The following is a 15957-nucleotide window of genomic DNA, read 5'->3' as shown; positions in this document are numbered from 1 at the left end:
TTTGCCCTATGTTGCCTCAAGATTCTTCCTACAAGACAAGAAGGCCATAACTAGATGTGGGCCCTTGAATCTCCAGAACTACGAGCTAACTATGAGCTTTTTTCTTTATAAACTAGTCTACTTAAGTATTTTATTATAGTAACGAAAAACAAACTAATTCTGGGATTCATTATGAATAATAAGGCACTCCTAACACTTATAAAATTCCAAGGGTATTACCTCTGTGAAAGGAACAAGAGACAAGACTAAAATAATTTCATATTATAACACAAATACAAATGAACTAAGATAGAGGGGATTTGGGGGTTAGATCAGAATTGTCCCATTGTCAATGAGGACCTCATCACACTTGATATTCCCTGGCAGAATGTAGCCAACTCAGTTATTAGAATTTTTACAGAAGTGACATGGGAGAATATTCTGAGGCAGAATGCCCTGGCTGAAGCAAAAATTCAAGGCAGTTCCAAGCATATATGTGTGTATGTACAATATGGCCACACACTGAATAATGACTTTTCTGTAAGTGACAAACTGCATACACTATATTGGTCCCATAGACTATAATGAAGTTGAAAAATTCTTATCTTCTAGTAAACATTGCAAAGTAGTAGCACAATGTATTGCTCACATGTTTGTTGGATGCTGCTTTTGAAAAAAAAAAAAACCTATTGCATTGCCAGTCATAAAATTATACAGCATTTCCAATTATATAAAGTACATAATTTTTTGGTTTTTTTTGGTACCAGGGATTGAACCCAGGGGTCCTTAACCACTGAGCCAACCATTTATTTTATTTATTTATTTATTTATATATATATATATTTTGACACTGGATCTCACTAAATAGATTAGGGCATTGCTAAATTGTTGAGGCTGGCCTTGAACTTGTGATCCTTCTGCCTCAGCCTCAAGAGTTCCTGGGATTATAGGTGTGTGTCACCATGCCAGGTTTATATATATATAATTTATCATCAAGTATATAATTTATCATCCAAACTCAAGAGACATGTGACAGTGAAAGGGGATGCTATGAGACAGGATAATGAAAAAACAGGCAAACTGAAGTAGTCTTGTGCAAACTAGCTGAGTTTCCCTACTCATTATGAGCCCAGTAAATTCCTCATCTCTGTGATCTCAGTGCCTAACAGACTCAGTGGGTACTTCAACAGTCTAAGTTGAAATTGATTATATTCTGTATGCTCTTCTATTGCTTTTTAATTTTTTCCTTCAATCATAATTCATTTGTATGAATTATGAAGGATGCCTCTTATTTCTGGCAGCAAATTCAAAACTATATGTTGACTGGATGCAGGCTGTATTTCAGGCATTACTTTCCCCTCAAATGGACATTTTATTTTTGTGAGGTGAAAAAATTATTCATTATGTCTCCAACTTTTTTTTTTCTTCTTCCTTACTGGGAATTGAATACAGAAGTGCTTTGCCACTGAGTCACATCCCCTGTCCTTTTTATTTTGAGACAGGGTCTCCTTAAGTTGCTTGGGGCCTTAATGAATTTCTGAGGCTGGTTTTGAGGCTTTGAAATTGTGATCCTCCTGCCTCAACCTCCGGAGTGATTGGGGTCACAGGTGTGTGATACTTTGCCCAGCTGCAACTATTTTTCCTGTATAAAGTATTATGTGACATACTGCCATGACCTGCAGCTACCATTAATTCTGAAACTGGCAAGAGGTGATAGGGGATTAAGAAAAGCACACAAACATTAAGAGAGAAAGTTGAATCAGGTGGGAAACCGATCTCTGGTTGAGAATGTGACCCAGAACTGGCTCCGCATGTTTATTGTATAGGTTTTATCAACAAAAGGTTATTTGTCAAGTTTTTGCAAAGCAGACAGGCTTAAAGGTCACAGCATTGACAAGTATTATGGTTATCTTGCTAAGCTCAGAATTCCCTATCCTTGGGAGCTAGTGTCTGAGTTTCAAGGTTAAGACTGATAACTCTGAGTCTTTGCACAGTTTCCAGGGCAGGGTGTCACTATAGCAACTGGGCAATCTTTCTTTCTTTTTTATTAAAGTAACAAAGTTTAATATATTTTGATTTTTTTCAAATTATACTTTTGAATGAAGCGCCAGATATACTTTCTACTTCTGCTAATTAGTTAGCACTGACATATTGACTTCAAATAGTTATAATCTACCAGATCATCATCAGTCCACTTTTCTTCCTCATGTTTGGGTTTCTTTGATACCTAATCATCATCGTTAAAGCCTTTCCTCTTCTTTGTAATTATATTAAGTGCAAATTCTGCAGAATGACATCGTTCTAATTTCTGTTTTAGAATGATGGAAACTTCTTCAGATTTGGGTGATTGATACTTTTTCACTAAGTTTCTCATGATTTTCATTATATAGTAACTGTGACAAGCAAGTTCTATTCTCTCAGCATTAGACTCTCTGATAAATACCTTTTCATAGCAATCCCTTAGCAATTATCTAGTGGAAGCACTAGATAATATGACAGTCAAGGCAATTTGAGAAGATATGTATAAAAGATAAGCATCAGTCAGTGCAATTTTATTAAGAAAGTCATCAGCTGTTTTCCTCAAAATCTCTGGATTCTCCAACATGGGATAGTGGGTCTTTATATCAATGAGGAAGCACTCAAACTGTCTATAATGATTGTGGACAATAAGATGAAAATTAAGCTGTTTTATAAGGAGTAGCTCCTATTCTAAAATCTGTTCCAGTGCCTTCTCCTGTCCAAGAGGATTCTCTAGAAGGTTTCCAACAAACTGAGGACTAGACACATTGAATTCATCTACTTTACAAGTCCAAAATGAACAAGTAAGCAATATTATTCATGGGTGATATTCCATTACAGAGTTATTGATAAAACTTGAATGCTTGAAATACATGCAAGCTGTACTCACAACCATGGCATTGCTGGCTTAAACACTGAACAGAATTCTAGTAATCTTTTTCATAGTATTTGCAGAGTGTTCTTTCTTCATGAGGCTCAAGAAAGACTGGATCATTTGGAAAAACTTCCCCTTTGCCACCACTTTGCATTTGAATTTGTGATCAGTGTTGGCCTGCAGATGGGCCAGCTGCTCCTCAGTGGCAAAAGTCCAACGTCTCTCTTGGCTGCTCTTGTGGTATATCAGAGCATCCAGGTCCAGGCCCAGAAAGCTTGGACAAAAAAAAAAAAAAAAAAAAGCCAGGCATGGCGACACACACCTGTAAACCCAGCTGAGGCAGGTGAATCACAGTTCAAAGCCAGCCTCAGCAATTTATCAGGTGCTAAGCAACTCAGTGAGACCCTGTCTTCAAATAAAATACAAAATAGGGCTGAGGATGTGGCTCAATGATGGAATGCCCCTGAGTTTAATCCCTGGTGCCCCCCGCAAAGATTACAGCAGATGTTACTCCACCAGGATACAGAAGCAACTGGGCAATCTTAACCTATACTTTTGCACAGGGGTTCCCAGCACAAGCTACACACCATAACCATGAGGTAATCAAAAACCTTGATCCATGTCACTGCTCCCTACAGCATACTTTGTGGTGGGACTGCAAATTGGTGCAATTGCTCTGGAAAGAAGTATGGAGTATCCTCAGAAAACTTGGAAAGGAACCACCATTTGACCCAGTTGTCCCACTCTTTGGTATACACCCAAAGGACTTAAAATTAGCATACTATAGTGATGTGGCCACACCAATGTTTACTGAAGCTCAATTCACAAGAGCTAAGCTATGGAACCAGCCTAGGTGCCCTTCAACAGATGAATGGATAAAGAATATGTGATATATACACATACATACAATGGAATATTACTCAGCTATGAAGAGAAATGAAATTATGGCATTTGCTGGTAAATAGATGGAAGTGCAATCTATCATGCTAAGTGAAATAAGCCAATCCCCCAAAACAAAGGGCGCGGGTAGGGATAATAGAGGTACTTTAGAGAATGGAGAATGAAGGGAAGGGAGTGGGGATGGGAATAAGAAAGACAGTAGAATGAATTGGACATTAATTTCCTATGTTCATATATGACTACATGATCAGTGTAACGCCACATCTTTTACAATCACAATAATGGGGAGTTATACTCCATGTATGTATGTCAAAATACATTCTGCTGTCGTGTATAACTAAAAAGAACAAATAAAAAAAATGGTTGTGAAAACACTTCACTAAAATATCAGATACAATTGGAAATCTGAATGAGAAAAGATGCAAAGTGTATTAGAAGTAAGAGGAGTTAAGGACAAAATATCTGGAACTTTATGCAGAATGATTGTAAGAGTGCTCTGGGGGCTGGGGATGTGGCTCAAGAGGTAGCGTGCTCGCCTGGCATGTGTGCTGCCCGGGTTCGATCCTCAGCACCACATACAAACAAAGATGTTGTGTCCACCAAAAACTAAAAAATAAATATTAAAAAAATTTCTCTCTCTCTCTAAAAACAATTATTAAAAAATAAATAAAAGGTATTGTTTCCATCTACATCTAAAAATTAAAAAAATATATTATTTGGGGAAAATATCAATTTAAGAAAAGAAAAAACCCACATTCTTTTTTTTTTTTTTGAATTTTAATATTTTATTTTTTAGTTATCGGCGGACACAACATCTTTCTTTGTATGTGGTGCTGAGGATCGAACCTGGGCCGCACGCATGCCAGGCGAGAGCGCTACCGCTGAGCCACATCTCCAGCCCCAAAACCCACATTCTTACCATTCAGGAATGGGCTACAATGATCATATCATTTATAAATATGTCCATTTTGATTTAAGAAATCTATTTTCACAAGCATTCAGTTTTTTGATTGGGTTGCTACTTTTTCAGTGTTTTTGTAGCATAGTATACACCTAAATATTGAAGAAAAATATTTTAAGAATAAAAAACTAGCCATTAGGCACTTAAAAACAAAACAACTTCAGAATTCTTATTAAGACTGCTTTTCCTTTTGTGGACTTTATGTTCCCTACTTCTCTAGGATCACTTTCTACCTCTCAAACACCAAATACAGTATATTTATAAATGTCCTCCATTTTTAGTAATTTAAAACACAATTTTAAAAAGGAACTCAATTAAAATCCTAAATCTCATCAGATTTAAAAATAAAAATAATTAAAATTTCCAGTAAAAATACAGCCTATGTCTCATCTCTCTTCTTTCCATCTCTAGTTCTTAGAAACACATGGTTATCAGCTATTTAAAGTTGTTTCTTTTGCTAGAAAGTTCCATATTTCTTAGTGCCATATATTGACAACTATTTCTTCATTTACATGTTTTGGATCTTATTGCTTGACTTCTAGTTAAGAGATGGTAGGATTTTTATTAGGCTGTCTCACCTTCAAGTAATCCAAATCCCACCTGGCTTAAGAAATAAGAACTGCACAATTAAAAGCAGTTTATGAGAAGCTTATAGACAGCTTTATCCAGCAGTTCTGGTTGCATTTCTCTATGGTTCCCTCACTTCTCTTTTCCTCTGTGTCATTTCTTCATGCTTAGATTGTTTATCTTGTGGGGGCAAAAGAAGTGTGACTGTTCTTGGTTTCACAATGTCACACTCAATGCCAGAGAGGGAAAAAGGATCCACTGTCTGATCTTTCACAGTCAAATAAATTTCTTTTTCTGAATTCCTAAACAAGCCTCTCATTTTTTGTTGTTGTTTTGTTGTACTCCAAACTGGGTCATATGCCCATTCCTTAACCCCTGCTATGGCATAGGAAATGTCATAAATTTATTAGACTGATGGGGAGATTGGGATTACCTGATTAATTTAGGTTAATCAGGCTATCTCTAAAGAGGAACTATATGATCACTATGGTATGGGAGAAGGGATGATACAGGATCAATAATGCCCCCTTCTACTGTAGGCATGTTGTACTCATGCTATTTCCACTCTTACCACTCTGATAGTTATGTCTATATGAGATTCATAAGGCACAGTGACTTTATGTTCTGTCTGTAAATTTTGTGCTTCACTTGTAATATCAATTGCTTCTTTTAAAAAATGCTGAAAGATTTATTTTTTACATATCTTTAACTTTTTTTTGGGGGGGTACTGGGGATTAAACTCAGGGACACTCTATCACTGAGCTACATCCCCAACCCTTTTTATTTTGAGACAGGATCTTGCTAAGTTGCTTAGGGACTCAATTAGTTGTGGAGGCTTGGCCTCAAACTTGAAATCCTCCTGCCTCAGTCTTCTTAGTTGCTGGGATTATAGGCATGCTCCATCATGCCCAGACATATCTTTAGCTTTTTCATATGTGTTATCATATCAGGTTATCAGGGAGCTTACCTACAAGTAAGGGAAAAGACAACAAACAAGTAAACAACAAAGTGAGGTAATTGTAAATCATCATCATTAATAAGAAGGAAATAAACAGAGTAACTAGAAAAAGTGAAGGATGAAGGCCATCTAAGGAAGTGATACCTGATCCCAGAACTGAAGGGGTCTTGTCACAAGAGCCCCACGTGGGAAGATCTGAGAGATGCATTCCAGGCACTGAAAGAATCATAGGGAAAGCCTGGGAAAGGAAAATAATTCAGTAGGATTGAGGACAGAAAGAAAGGAAAGGAAGCCAATTGGCTGGGACATAATGAGCCGGGGAGACTGATAGGCGAGAGGACTTTGGAGAGACAGACTAAAGTGAGATCATGCAGGCCCTTGTGAGACTCAATGGAAAGGAGGTTGAATTTTTCTGAAAGAGTGTTAAGCAGTGAAGCAATATGATCTGTTTTGTATTTATAAAAAGCCTCTTTAGTTTCTATGACCAGAGTAGTTGGTTAGAGACAAGGCAAACATGGAAGTGTGAAAATCAGGCAGGATACTATTACCATGTTCTTTCTCATAGCAGGTCTACCAGATTGTATACTTTATTCTATAAAGATAGGTTTTTGTTACATTGTTGTTATTTTGTTTTTGTTTTTAGTACTAGGGTATGAAACTAGGGGTATTCTGCCACTGAGCTATATCCCCAGTTCTTCTTTGCCTTTGAGACAGGGTCTCACTAAATTGCCCAGGTTGGCCTTCAGCTTTTAATCCTCCTGCCTCAGCCTTTTAAGTCTCTGGGATTACAGGGTTGCACCACCAGGCCTGGCTTAAAGGTAGATTTTTAAAAAGATGTTTGAACAGTTTTCAAAATGTATAACAAGCTTATTTTATCAATGTATATATTATCATTTAAAATTAGAAATTAATTTATCTATGAAGATCTGTATGTCCTCAAACTTGCACAAAGGTAATTGCATATATTAGCTTCCCTTCAAAAGTGTCTTCCTTGTCTAATAATTTTTGATATATCATGAATCATGTAGGTTCACCTCCCATTTCCTCTGGAAGTATGGTTACTGACATATACAAAACAATAGTTTTACACAAGTTTTACTTATATATCTCTAATAAAAGTAGCATTATCTAGTAAGAGGGAAAGAAAACAAGTGACCCATGAAAACAAATATTAAGAAATCATAAAATCAAATTGATTTAAATTTTTTTTAAAAAAAATAAAGCATTCATGCCTAATCATATCTATTATATTAAATACCCAAATACAAATTTCAGGTTTTAATTTTAAAAATTAAGATCTACAGAGAACTTGAGACAAAAAAAAATATAGAGTTGGGCGCAGTGGTGCATGCCTGTAACCCTGGTAACTCAGGAGGCTCAGGAGGCTGAGGCAGAAGGATCGTGGGTTCAAAGCAAGCTTCAGCAAAAGTGAGGCACTAAGCAAATCAGTGAGACCGTCTCTAAATAAAATACAAAATAGAGCTAGGGGCCAGGGATATGGCTCAGTGGTCTGGTGCCCCTGAGTTAAAAAAACAAAACAGAGGATTCTCTCACCAAATGTGCCTTCTTCAAAATAATATTAATACAAAATTCATAAAAACATACCAAAATAAAAGTTGAAAGTAACAATAAACAGGTGAATGTTCACTCAACCAATAACCAACTCTACTTCTCACTTGCTATTCTCCAGATATATCAGTTCTTTATACATGAGAAGCCCCCTCCTAATAAGGGTCTTTTCACCCATTCTCCTTTCTGCACTGTTTCTTCTTCCAGTAGGTTCTATCTCACCATTCAAGAAACAGTTCAAGGAAGACTTCACTGATTCCCCTACTATTCTTTCCATTTGAATGTTTATTTTTATTCTCTCTGATATTACCCTTTTACTAAACCCATCCCACATTGTAATCATATTTCCTTATTCATCTGTCTCTGTTCTCCCTATCCTTCAAGCTAAAATGTAAACTCCAAGTGAGAAAAATCCTTGTACCTCTTAACATTGTTTTCCTGCTTCCTAGCCTGTGAACGGGCATATACAGAACATTCAGAACATAGTTAAATACATAACTAATCTGTGATTTAAATAGGTGAACTAGAGCATATTATGTGTCTAGCAGGAATGGGATAGTATGTAATAGGACCCTGAAATTTTATAAGACATGAATTAATTGAACCACTTTCCACTAATTACTAGCAAATCTTGCTACATTTGATTTGGATTCCCTTTTATAGTCTTCAGGGCCAACCCTGAGAAGTGACACTAAGTTTCTTTCCTTCCGTTTGGTGAAGATTCCTTTGTATTGGACAATGGGAAGTTTCTGAAGAGTTGAGATTGTCTGTGGTCTGGGTCTATTGCAGACTTTGGGGTTTTAAGCATGCAACTGCACTATCCTAGAGGATACCTTGCCAATTTTTTCTTAGGGAGATAACTTTTATATTTAGCTAAAGCTGAAGAATTTGATGGGTGAGGTTTTTCCTTAAGTTGTCAATTTTTCTGGACTTCTATTTCTTATCAACAGCTATTAGTCTTCCTTTACATTGTTCTCTGTTTTAGCTTCAAAGCAAACAAAAGCATAAATTTGATTGTGGAAGCTTGTCCTTTAATAATATCTTTGTACACACAGTGCATTCCAGTTCTAGTGGCTATTGATATATAACATATAAGGTATCATCATATTTCTGTGATGCATGAAAGGAATAGGCAATAGAAAATATTTCAGAGAACTGAAGAATTGGAATTCTTTAATATCTTTTGCTCTTTCTTGAGAGTACTGTTCCTGTTGTTAAGATTTCACTTTCTGGCATTTTGTGTAAAAATCTCCATGTTAGAAACAACGTGGCAAAAAGTTATGTAGCAATTCAACATGCCCCTTGAGCGATTTCTTAGTCCAGTCTTAAATTCTCAGGCCCTGGGCTATAGGCAGAAATAGTATCCAATAATTCAAATTGATCAAATTTGGAGCAAATTTCCAAATTTGCTCCATTCTTATTTCATCTGGAAACCTTATTTAAAATTCCCCCCTTTCCAATGTACTTTTAAAATTCTATATACAGAAATCCATACATACACTTGACATTTAAAATTCTTGGTTATCAAGTTCCCTAATGTTCTACTCAGTGACTATATTATCTGGGTTTCAAAACATTATTGGAGATAGCCTAAATAAAAGATTCATATCTACATAATGCAAACTAAGTTCTCATAGTGGGAAGTCAATGTTACCCATTAACTCACCTTGATTTTTGCCAGTTTTCATTTCTCTCTGGTTTGTATTTGTAATCAGACTCAGAGTCAAACTGGGACAGGACTCTCTCAGTTGGAATTGGTTGAAATCCACTCAAGATGGCTTAAGTTAAGCAAAAACAAGAAATTCCATAAGGATAAATGATGAGTGGGCAGACCCAAGGAATTAGGATCAGGAATTGGAAAGTCATTAGGAACTTATGCAACTAATAGAACTGGGTCTGATATGTCAGCACATCTTCATGAAAGCATGGGCTCAGGAGTCAAACCGCCTAGGTTTTATTTAGCATTTTATTTATGTGTTTGGTGGTGAGGGGGGGCATGTACTACAAATTGAACCCAGGACCTTGTACATGTTAAGCAAGTGCTCTATTATTGAGTTACATCCCAAGTTTATTCAGCTTCTGCATCTACTTTACCTGTAAAGTCATGATAATAGTTCTCTGTGGTTGGTGTGAACTTATTAGGGACACAGGGAGCCTTCTGAAGAAATAAAAATTTTCTGTTATATTGCTCTTGGTGGTTTGTACATTGGTGTCTATTATGAAAAAATACATCAATGTCAGGCACAGGCATACATCTGTAATTCCAGTGACTAGGAGGCTAAGGCAAGAAGATTTCAACTTTAAGACTGATCTGGAAAACTGTCTCAAAATTTAAATGACTGGGGTGTGACTCAGTGGTATAGACCTTCTGGGTTCAGTCTTTACTATACACATACACTTGTGGACACACACACATAAAAATCATGACTTCTATCATCACAAATTATTTTTGCCTATTCTTGAATTTAATACAAATGGAATTGTGCAATGTAAATTTTTATTTATTTTGTACCAGAGATTGCACCCAGGGATGCTCTATCTCTCAGCTACATTCCCATCTCTTTTGAGACAGGGTCGTGCAAAGTTGCTGAGGGCCTCACAAAATTGCTGTAGCTGGCCTTGAATTTGCAATCCTTTTCTGCTTCAGCCTTCCTAGTCCCTAGAATTACAGGAGTGCACCAGTGCACCTGCCATTTTTGGGAGGTGGTGTATTGGGGATTGAACCCAGGGATGTGAATTCTTTTGTGTCTATATCATTCAACACAATGACTGTGAGATACACCCATGTTATTCACATAGCAGCTTCTTCTTAATTGGTGGGTAGTATTCTGTGTATGTGTGTGTGTGTGTTTGTGTGTGTATACATAATATATATGTATATATATATACATATAATCCCCATATATATTTTATGTGTATATCAAAGTCTTCGCTTTGTTCCAATTTGGGGCTATAATGAATCAAACTGCTAAATATTATTATACAAGACTTTTAGTAGACATAAGCATTCATTTCAATGGGTATATACTTACAAGTTAAATTGTTGAATCATAAGGTTGGCATTACATTCAGCTGCAATACAATGGCTACTGCCTATTAATTTTCCAAGTCATTGCAACAAATTTACAGCAATAAGATTTTTAGTTGCACTATAAATTTTTGACAAGGAAAATAACATAACCAGCCTATTATGCTATTTATATTTCTTAGTTCTGTACAATGTATTTTGAAATTTTTTGTTGCCAGTTATAAGCACTGATAACAAGGTTGTGAGGTAGCATAGATTCATATTTATTAGTACCCTTATCAAACAAGCTCCCCTCCCATTAAGAGTTCACTAAAAATATAATCTGGCTTTCCATTTTTCACAGGAAAACATCTCAACAGGGACACTACTATCGTTTTGGATCAGATGATTCTTTGCTGAGGTCAGGAGGAAGTTGCCTGGTGCATTGGTAGGATCTCCAGCAAATAAGTAATACCAACTTTCTCAGACCCAAGGAAACTAATGTTTCCAGATTTTGCTAAACATTCCATGTGGGGCAAAGTCCCCCTCCAACTGCCACTAAGTACCACTGCTTTATAAATGTACTGGCCTCTTCTCACTGCTAAATAAAATGTTATATGAGTCAATGCAGGGTTGATAGGATGATGGCAACTTTTTCAACAATAATGAACATCAGAATCACCTTGGGGAGCTTTTAAAGAATGCATATGCCAAGGCTCCACCTCAAAAAAAAAATGGAATAAGATCTCTAGAGGTTCAGCTTCAGCATTTTATTATACATCTTCTCAGGTAATTCTAAATTTTGGCACTTTTAAACATGTTACTCTTCCTAGGAATATATGCTTTAAAATAGATTTATACCAATGGAATTTTCAAGCATTAGTAGAGAATGAGGCATATAAATGGTGTACTAGCAGGCTCTCAGAAAATCTCAAATTAAGTTGATGAAGTGATTACCCAGAGCCCACAACTATGAACAATGTTATTGTTCAGTTCCTGATAAAAAAAAAAATAGAAAAGGCATTTTTCTAATTGGACTTAACTAATGTTTACTTTTCTGAATGATTAATGTGTACCAATCCTTCCAGCTAATTTTTTACCCAACTCTTTTCTCATATATTAAACCACTCTCAAAATAATATTTCCCATTGTATTTGAAACACCTTAAGTCTTTCACCAAAGCAGATAAAAATCATCAAATCTCTCAAAAATCAAACAATTAAAAAAAAAATCCTCCTCCCTCCTCCCATTAAAGGGTCTTGAGAGATATCTTGACCAATTCCATTTTTTTCTTTTCTTTCCTTTTTTAGAGAAAAGTAACAGAATTTATTAGAATAACAGAAAGAAAGTAGAGCTCCCAAAGGGCTAGGGGTAGGGGTCCCAAGAGAGGGATAGCAGGAGTGGCTATTGTCTAGGGGTATATATAGATCTATAAGGGCACTATTCCCCTACCCAATCCTGGGTAAAGTACAAGCTCTTCATTTATTCTTTGTTCTAGTAAGGCTACTGTGCCTTTTTGGCAGGGGGTCTGGGTATCAGACAGTTTCACTATTAGTTTTTTTTTTTTTTAACTCTTTCTATGCTTACATAGGAGTTGGCCTGACCTTGATGAGGTCAGGCTTGTATCCATAGTTTCTCAGCACCACTTCTCAGAGGTCTGACCTTGAAGGAGCCCCCAAGCCTCCTGCCTGTCCATTTTAATTCTTTCTCCTGCCTCATTTCCACCTCTGATGAGCTACCTTAACTACTATTAGTGGGTGATGACCATTCTACCTTCTTTAAGCTGGCTGGAGGGTGCACAGAGGGGAATAGCAGTCAGAATCCCTCTACAGAGGTCTATCTACTGAGCCCATGTAGAAGTCAGATGGAATTTCCGTGGCAGGTTGTATTTTTATGACCGTCTGAAACTTCATGGATTCTGTGGGCATCTTATGCATCAGGGCAGCCCAGAGGTCTATGGTAGTAGTTGGCAGGTAACTGAATGAGGTGTATATGGGGCAGGAATCATGCTAGGACAACAATAAATGAGACATCAAAGCATTAGTTTTTGTAAACAATTAGCACAAAACCAAAATCATTATTATAGCCAGACCTCAAAGACTTATTAGAGCTAAAGGTATGATCTGACATGCCATTGATTTGTGAGTGGAGGTAATTTTAAGGCTTTAGAAACGGTAGTAAAATTTGTTAGACATATCCACAACATTTAGTTTCTATAATGGCAAAGGTGTCTCCTTGACTTGTGAACTGCCATTTATTCTGTAAAACAGCTTCTTATTACTATTACCTGTGTTAGTAGGATTCCTTTAGCTGTGCCACTTAGGACTGTCTTGGTAAAATATGTAGGGCTTTTATGTGGCCCATTACATCTTTTAGACCAATCCGAGGGATAAATATCAGGGCTAGAGAATCATATCTGTGAGAAACAAATTGAGCTTACCTATGTAGGATATTAGGAAAATCTGTAGGTCTCAAATTGACTCAGAACAAACTTGTGACTCTGGCAGCATCTTTTGAGGTAGTTATCAGGCACTCCTGTATAAGAACCCTTTCTTTAAAAAAATTTTTTTTTTTTTTAGTTATAGATAGACACAATACCTTTATTTTGTTTATGTTTTTAATGTGGTGCTGAGGATTGAACCCAGTGCATCACACATGCTAGGCAAGCACACTACATTTTTACACTAGGCAAGCACACAAATTTTTAAGAGAATGTCATCATTCAGCTGCAAATGAGCCACATCCCCAGCCCCCAAACCCTTTATTTACAGCCTCCCACTTTTAATTATTTTGGGGGGGACTGACACAAATGTATATCTCAAGTTACATTAAAAAACCGTTGTGTTTTCTTTAAAATGTCCATGTATGACTATGTTTTGGTTATACTCTCCTACTGGGTTTTAAAACTAAGTTGGTAAAACATTCACCTTGTACCTATCTTCTGTTAATAGTCAGCTGAGATTCCTTAGGGATTACTTTTGGGAACTTATGAGAAGCCTTTTGGCTCCTTTAGTTTTTTCCTACTAGATGTGCCATCTGCCAGAATGGGTCAGGGTCTTGCTGACCACATTTGGCTTCCCTTGGAACCATCAGAGACATTTCACTCTTCAGTAATCCTCTTTGTAAAATGTGCATTCCTTGACTCCTTTCCTGGGAGGCCAGGTGACTTACTGGAGTTGCAGGGTCCTTAGAGAAGTCCTGTCATTCCCTGAATTTTGGCTAATCTTAAGGGGCAAGGGCCAAAATATGGGCCATTTTTTTCTTTAGCCCTTTTACTTTCTTTTGTTTCCAAGTTTTGGTTTTAAACATCCAGTAAAACTTAAAACATCCAGGCAAGTTTTACCGGTCTTAAAGTAAAAGTGCTGGGTTTTTAACTTCAATGTCTATAATTTTATTGTTATTCCTTCCATTTTATTGGGGTCAATGTTAGTTCTGAAAGTAGCCTTATGTCCTATCATAGGTGATAGCTTGTTGTCACACATTAACTCAGGGTGTTTTCTTAGAAGCAGTACTTTTGGAAAACACTAACACGTAACAATTTTATAATTATTGCTTCCCAGTCTATGTGAACATCAGTTAATATAATACAATAATGAATATTACCTCCATCTGAAATATAAATCAAACAAAACCTAAGAGAGCTCCACATGAATTCCATTCTTTCATCATTTATCACATTCCATTCAAATTGGGCTTCTTGCCTTTTTACTCCAACAAAATAGTTCTTGCTGTCACTTATGACCATCATGTTGTCAAATCCAGTGGCTTTTTTTACTTATTTCACATGACTTCTCAATGTCATTTGACACTGTCTACCACTACTTTGAAGCACTTATTGTCTTGTCAGGAACACAATACTATCCCCACCCCACACATTTTTTTTTTTTTTTTTAATACCAGCGATTGAACCCAGCTGCAGTTAACTACTGAGCACCATCCCTAGCCCTTTCATTTTTACATTTGTATTTAGAGATGGGGTCTCACCAAGTTGCCTAGGGCCTTGCTAGGTTACTAAGGCTGGCTTTGAACTCATGATCCTCCTGCCTCAGTATCCCTAACCACTGGGATTATAGGCATGTGCTACTCTGCCTAGCTTCATAATATCCTTTTGAATACTGCTTCTTATATGGCTTTTCTTCTACCTAGCCCAAATGGAATTGAAATTCTTCACTGCACATCCCTAACCTATATCCAAAATCTAATTCATGTATACTCAAGATTTTAATTTCCCCCTACAAACTTAACAGCTTTTATTTTCAATCTAGATCCCACATCTCAGATCTGCATTTCTACATAAAAGCCTCACACAAGAAACTTATAAACCACCTACCCTTCTCCAAATACATTTTTAAGAGAATGTCATCATTCAGCTACAAATGTACAACTTTCTATTTCCTCCAACACAAAGTCCAATCCTAACAAGTCTTAGACTAACAAGTCTTAGTCTATTTTAGTACTATTTTAGTATTTTATTATATTATATTATTTAGTATTTTATTTAGTACTATTTTAGTATTTTATTCTTAGTCTATTTTCCTATCAAATCTACTTCACTCTACCTCCATTATATTACCCTGGTCTAACAACATGTCATTCTAACCTCTTTTATCTCCTATTCTACCTACTGTGATACACTTCTATTTTCTTTTGAGGTTTACAGGTTGAGTAAATTCTGCAAGTTGCCAATCCCATTAAGTCATGGCCTGGTTTAAAATCCTTCAGTGGTTTTTCATAGTCTTGAAGAATGTACTTCTTTACCTAGCCTTTAGTCCTGACTGGTCTAGCCTCTAGTAGATACATCTCATTTGTTGCTGTTTGCACCAGCACTACCATGCTTCTTATATTCCCTCATGGATAGGGTAACCATATAATTTGCTGCTCAAACATTTCTTAAAGACATTTACAGGACATCTCTTACGTGAATTAGGACTGTTCTTTTTGTTTTTCCCTTTGGTGGTACTGGGGATTGAACCCAGGGGTGCTTTATTGCTTTTTTTCTTTTTGGTTTTTGAGACAGGGTCTCTCACAAAGTTGCCTTGGCTGGCTTCTAACTTGCAATCCTCTTGCCTCATTCTCCTGAGTAGTTTTTGTAGTAGATTATAGGCATGTGCCTTGTTACTAGC

General features: G+C 36.6%; 1 pseudogene; it reads right to left on the bottom strand.

Annotated features, from left to right (window-relative positions):
- Nucleotides 1-2116: 2116 nt before the first annotated feature.
- On the bottom strand, nt 2117-14582 carry LOC113180759 (cyclin-H-like; annotated as a pseudogene).
- Nucleotides 14583-15957: the final 1375 nt, after the last annotated feature.

The sequence above is a fragment of the Urocitellus parryii genome, chromosome 1, assembly GCF_045843805.1.
Source record: "Urocitellus parryii isolate mUroPar1 chromosome 1, mUroPar1.hap1, whole genome shotgun sequence".
Classification (NCBI taxonomy): Eukaryota; Metazoa; Chordata; class Mammalia; order Rodentia; family Sciuridae; genus Urocitellus; species Urocitellus parryii.
The sequence above is the reverse complement of the archived record's forward strand: the minus strand, read 5'-3'. Positions and strand labels throughout refer to the sequence as shown.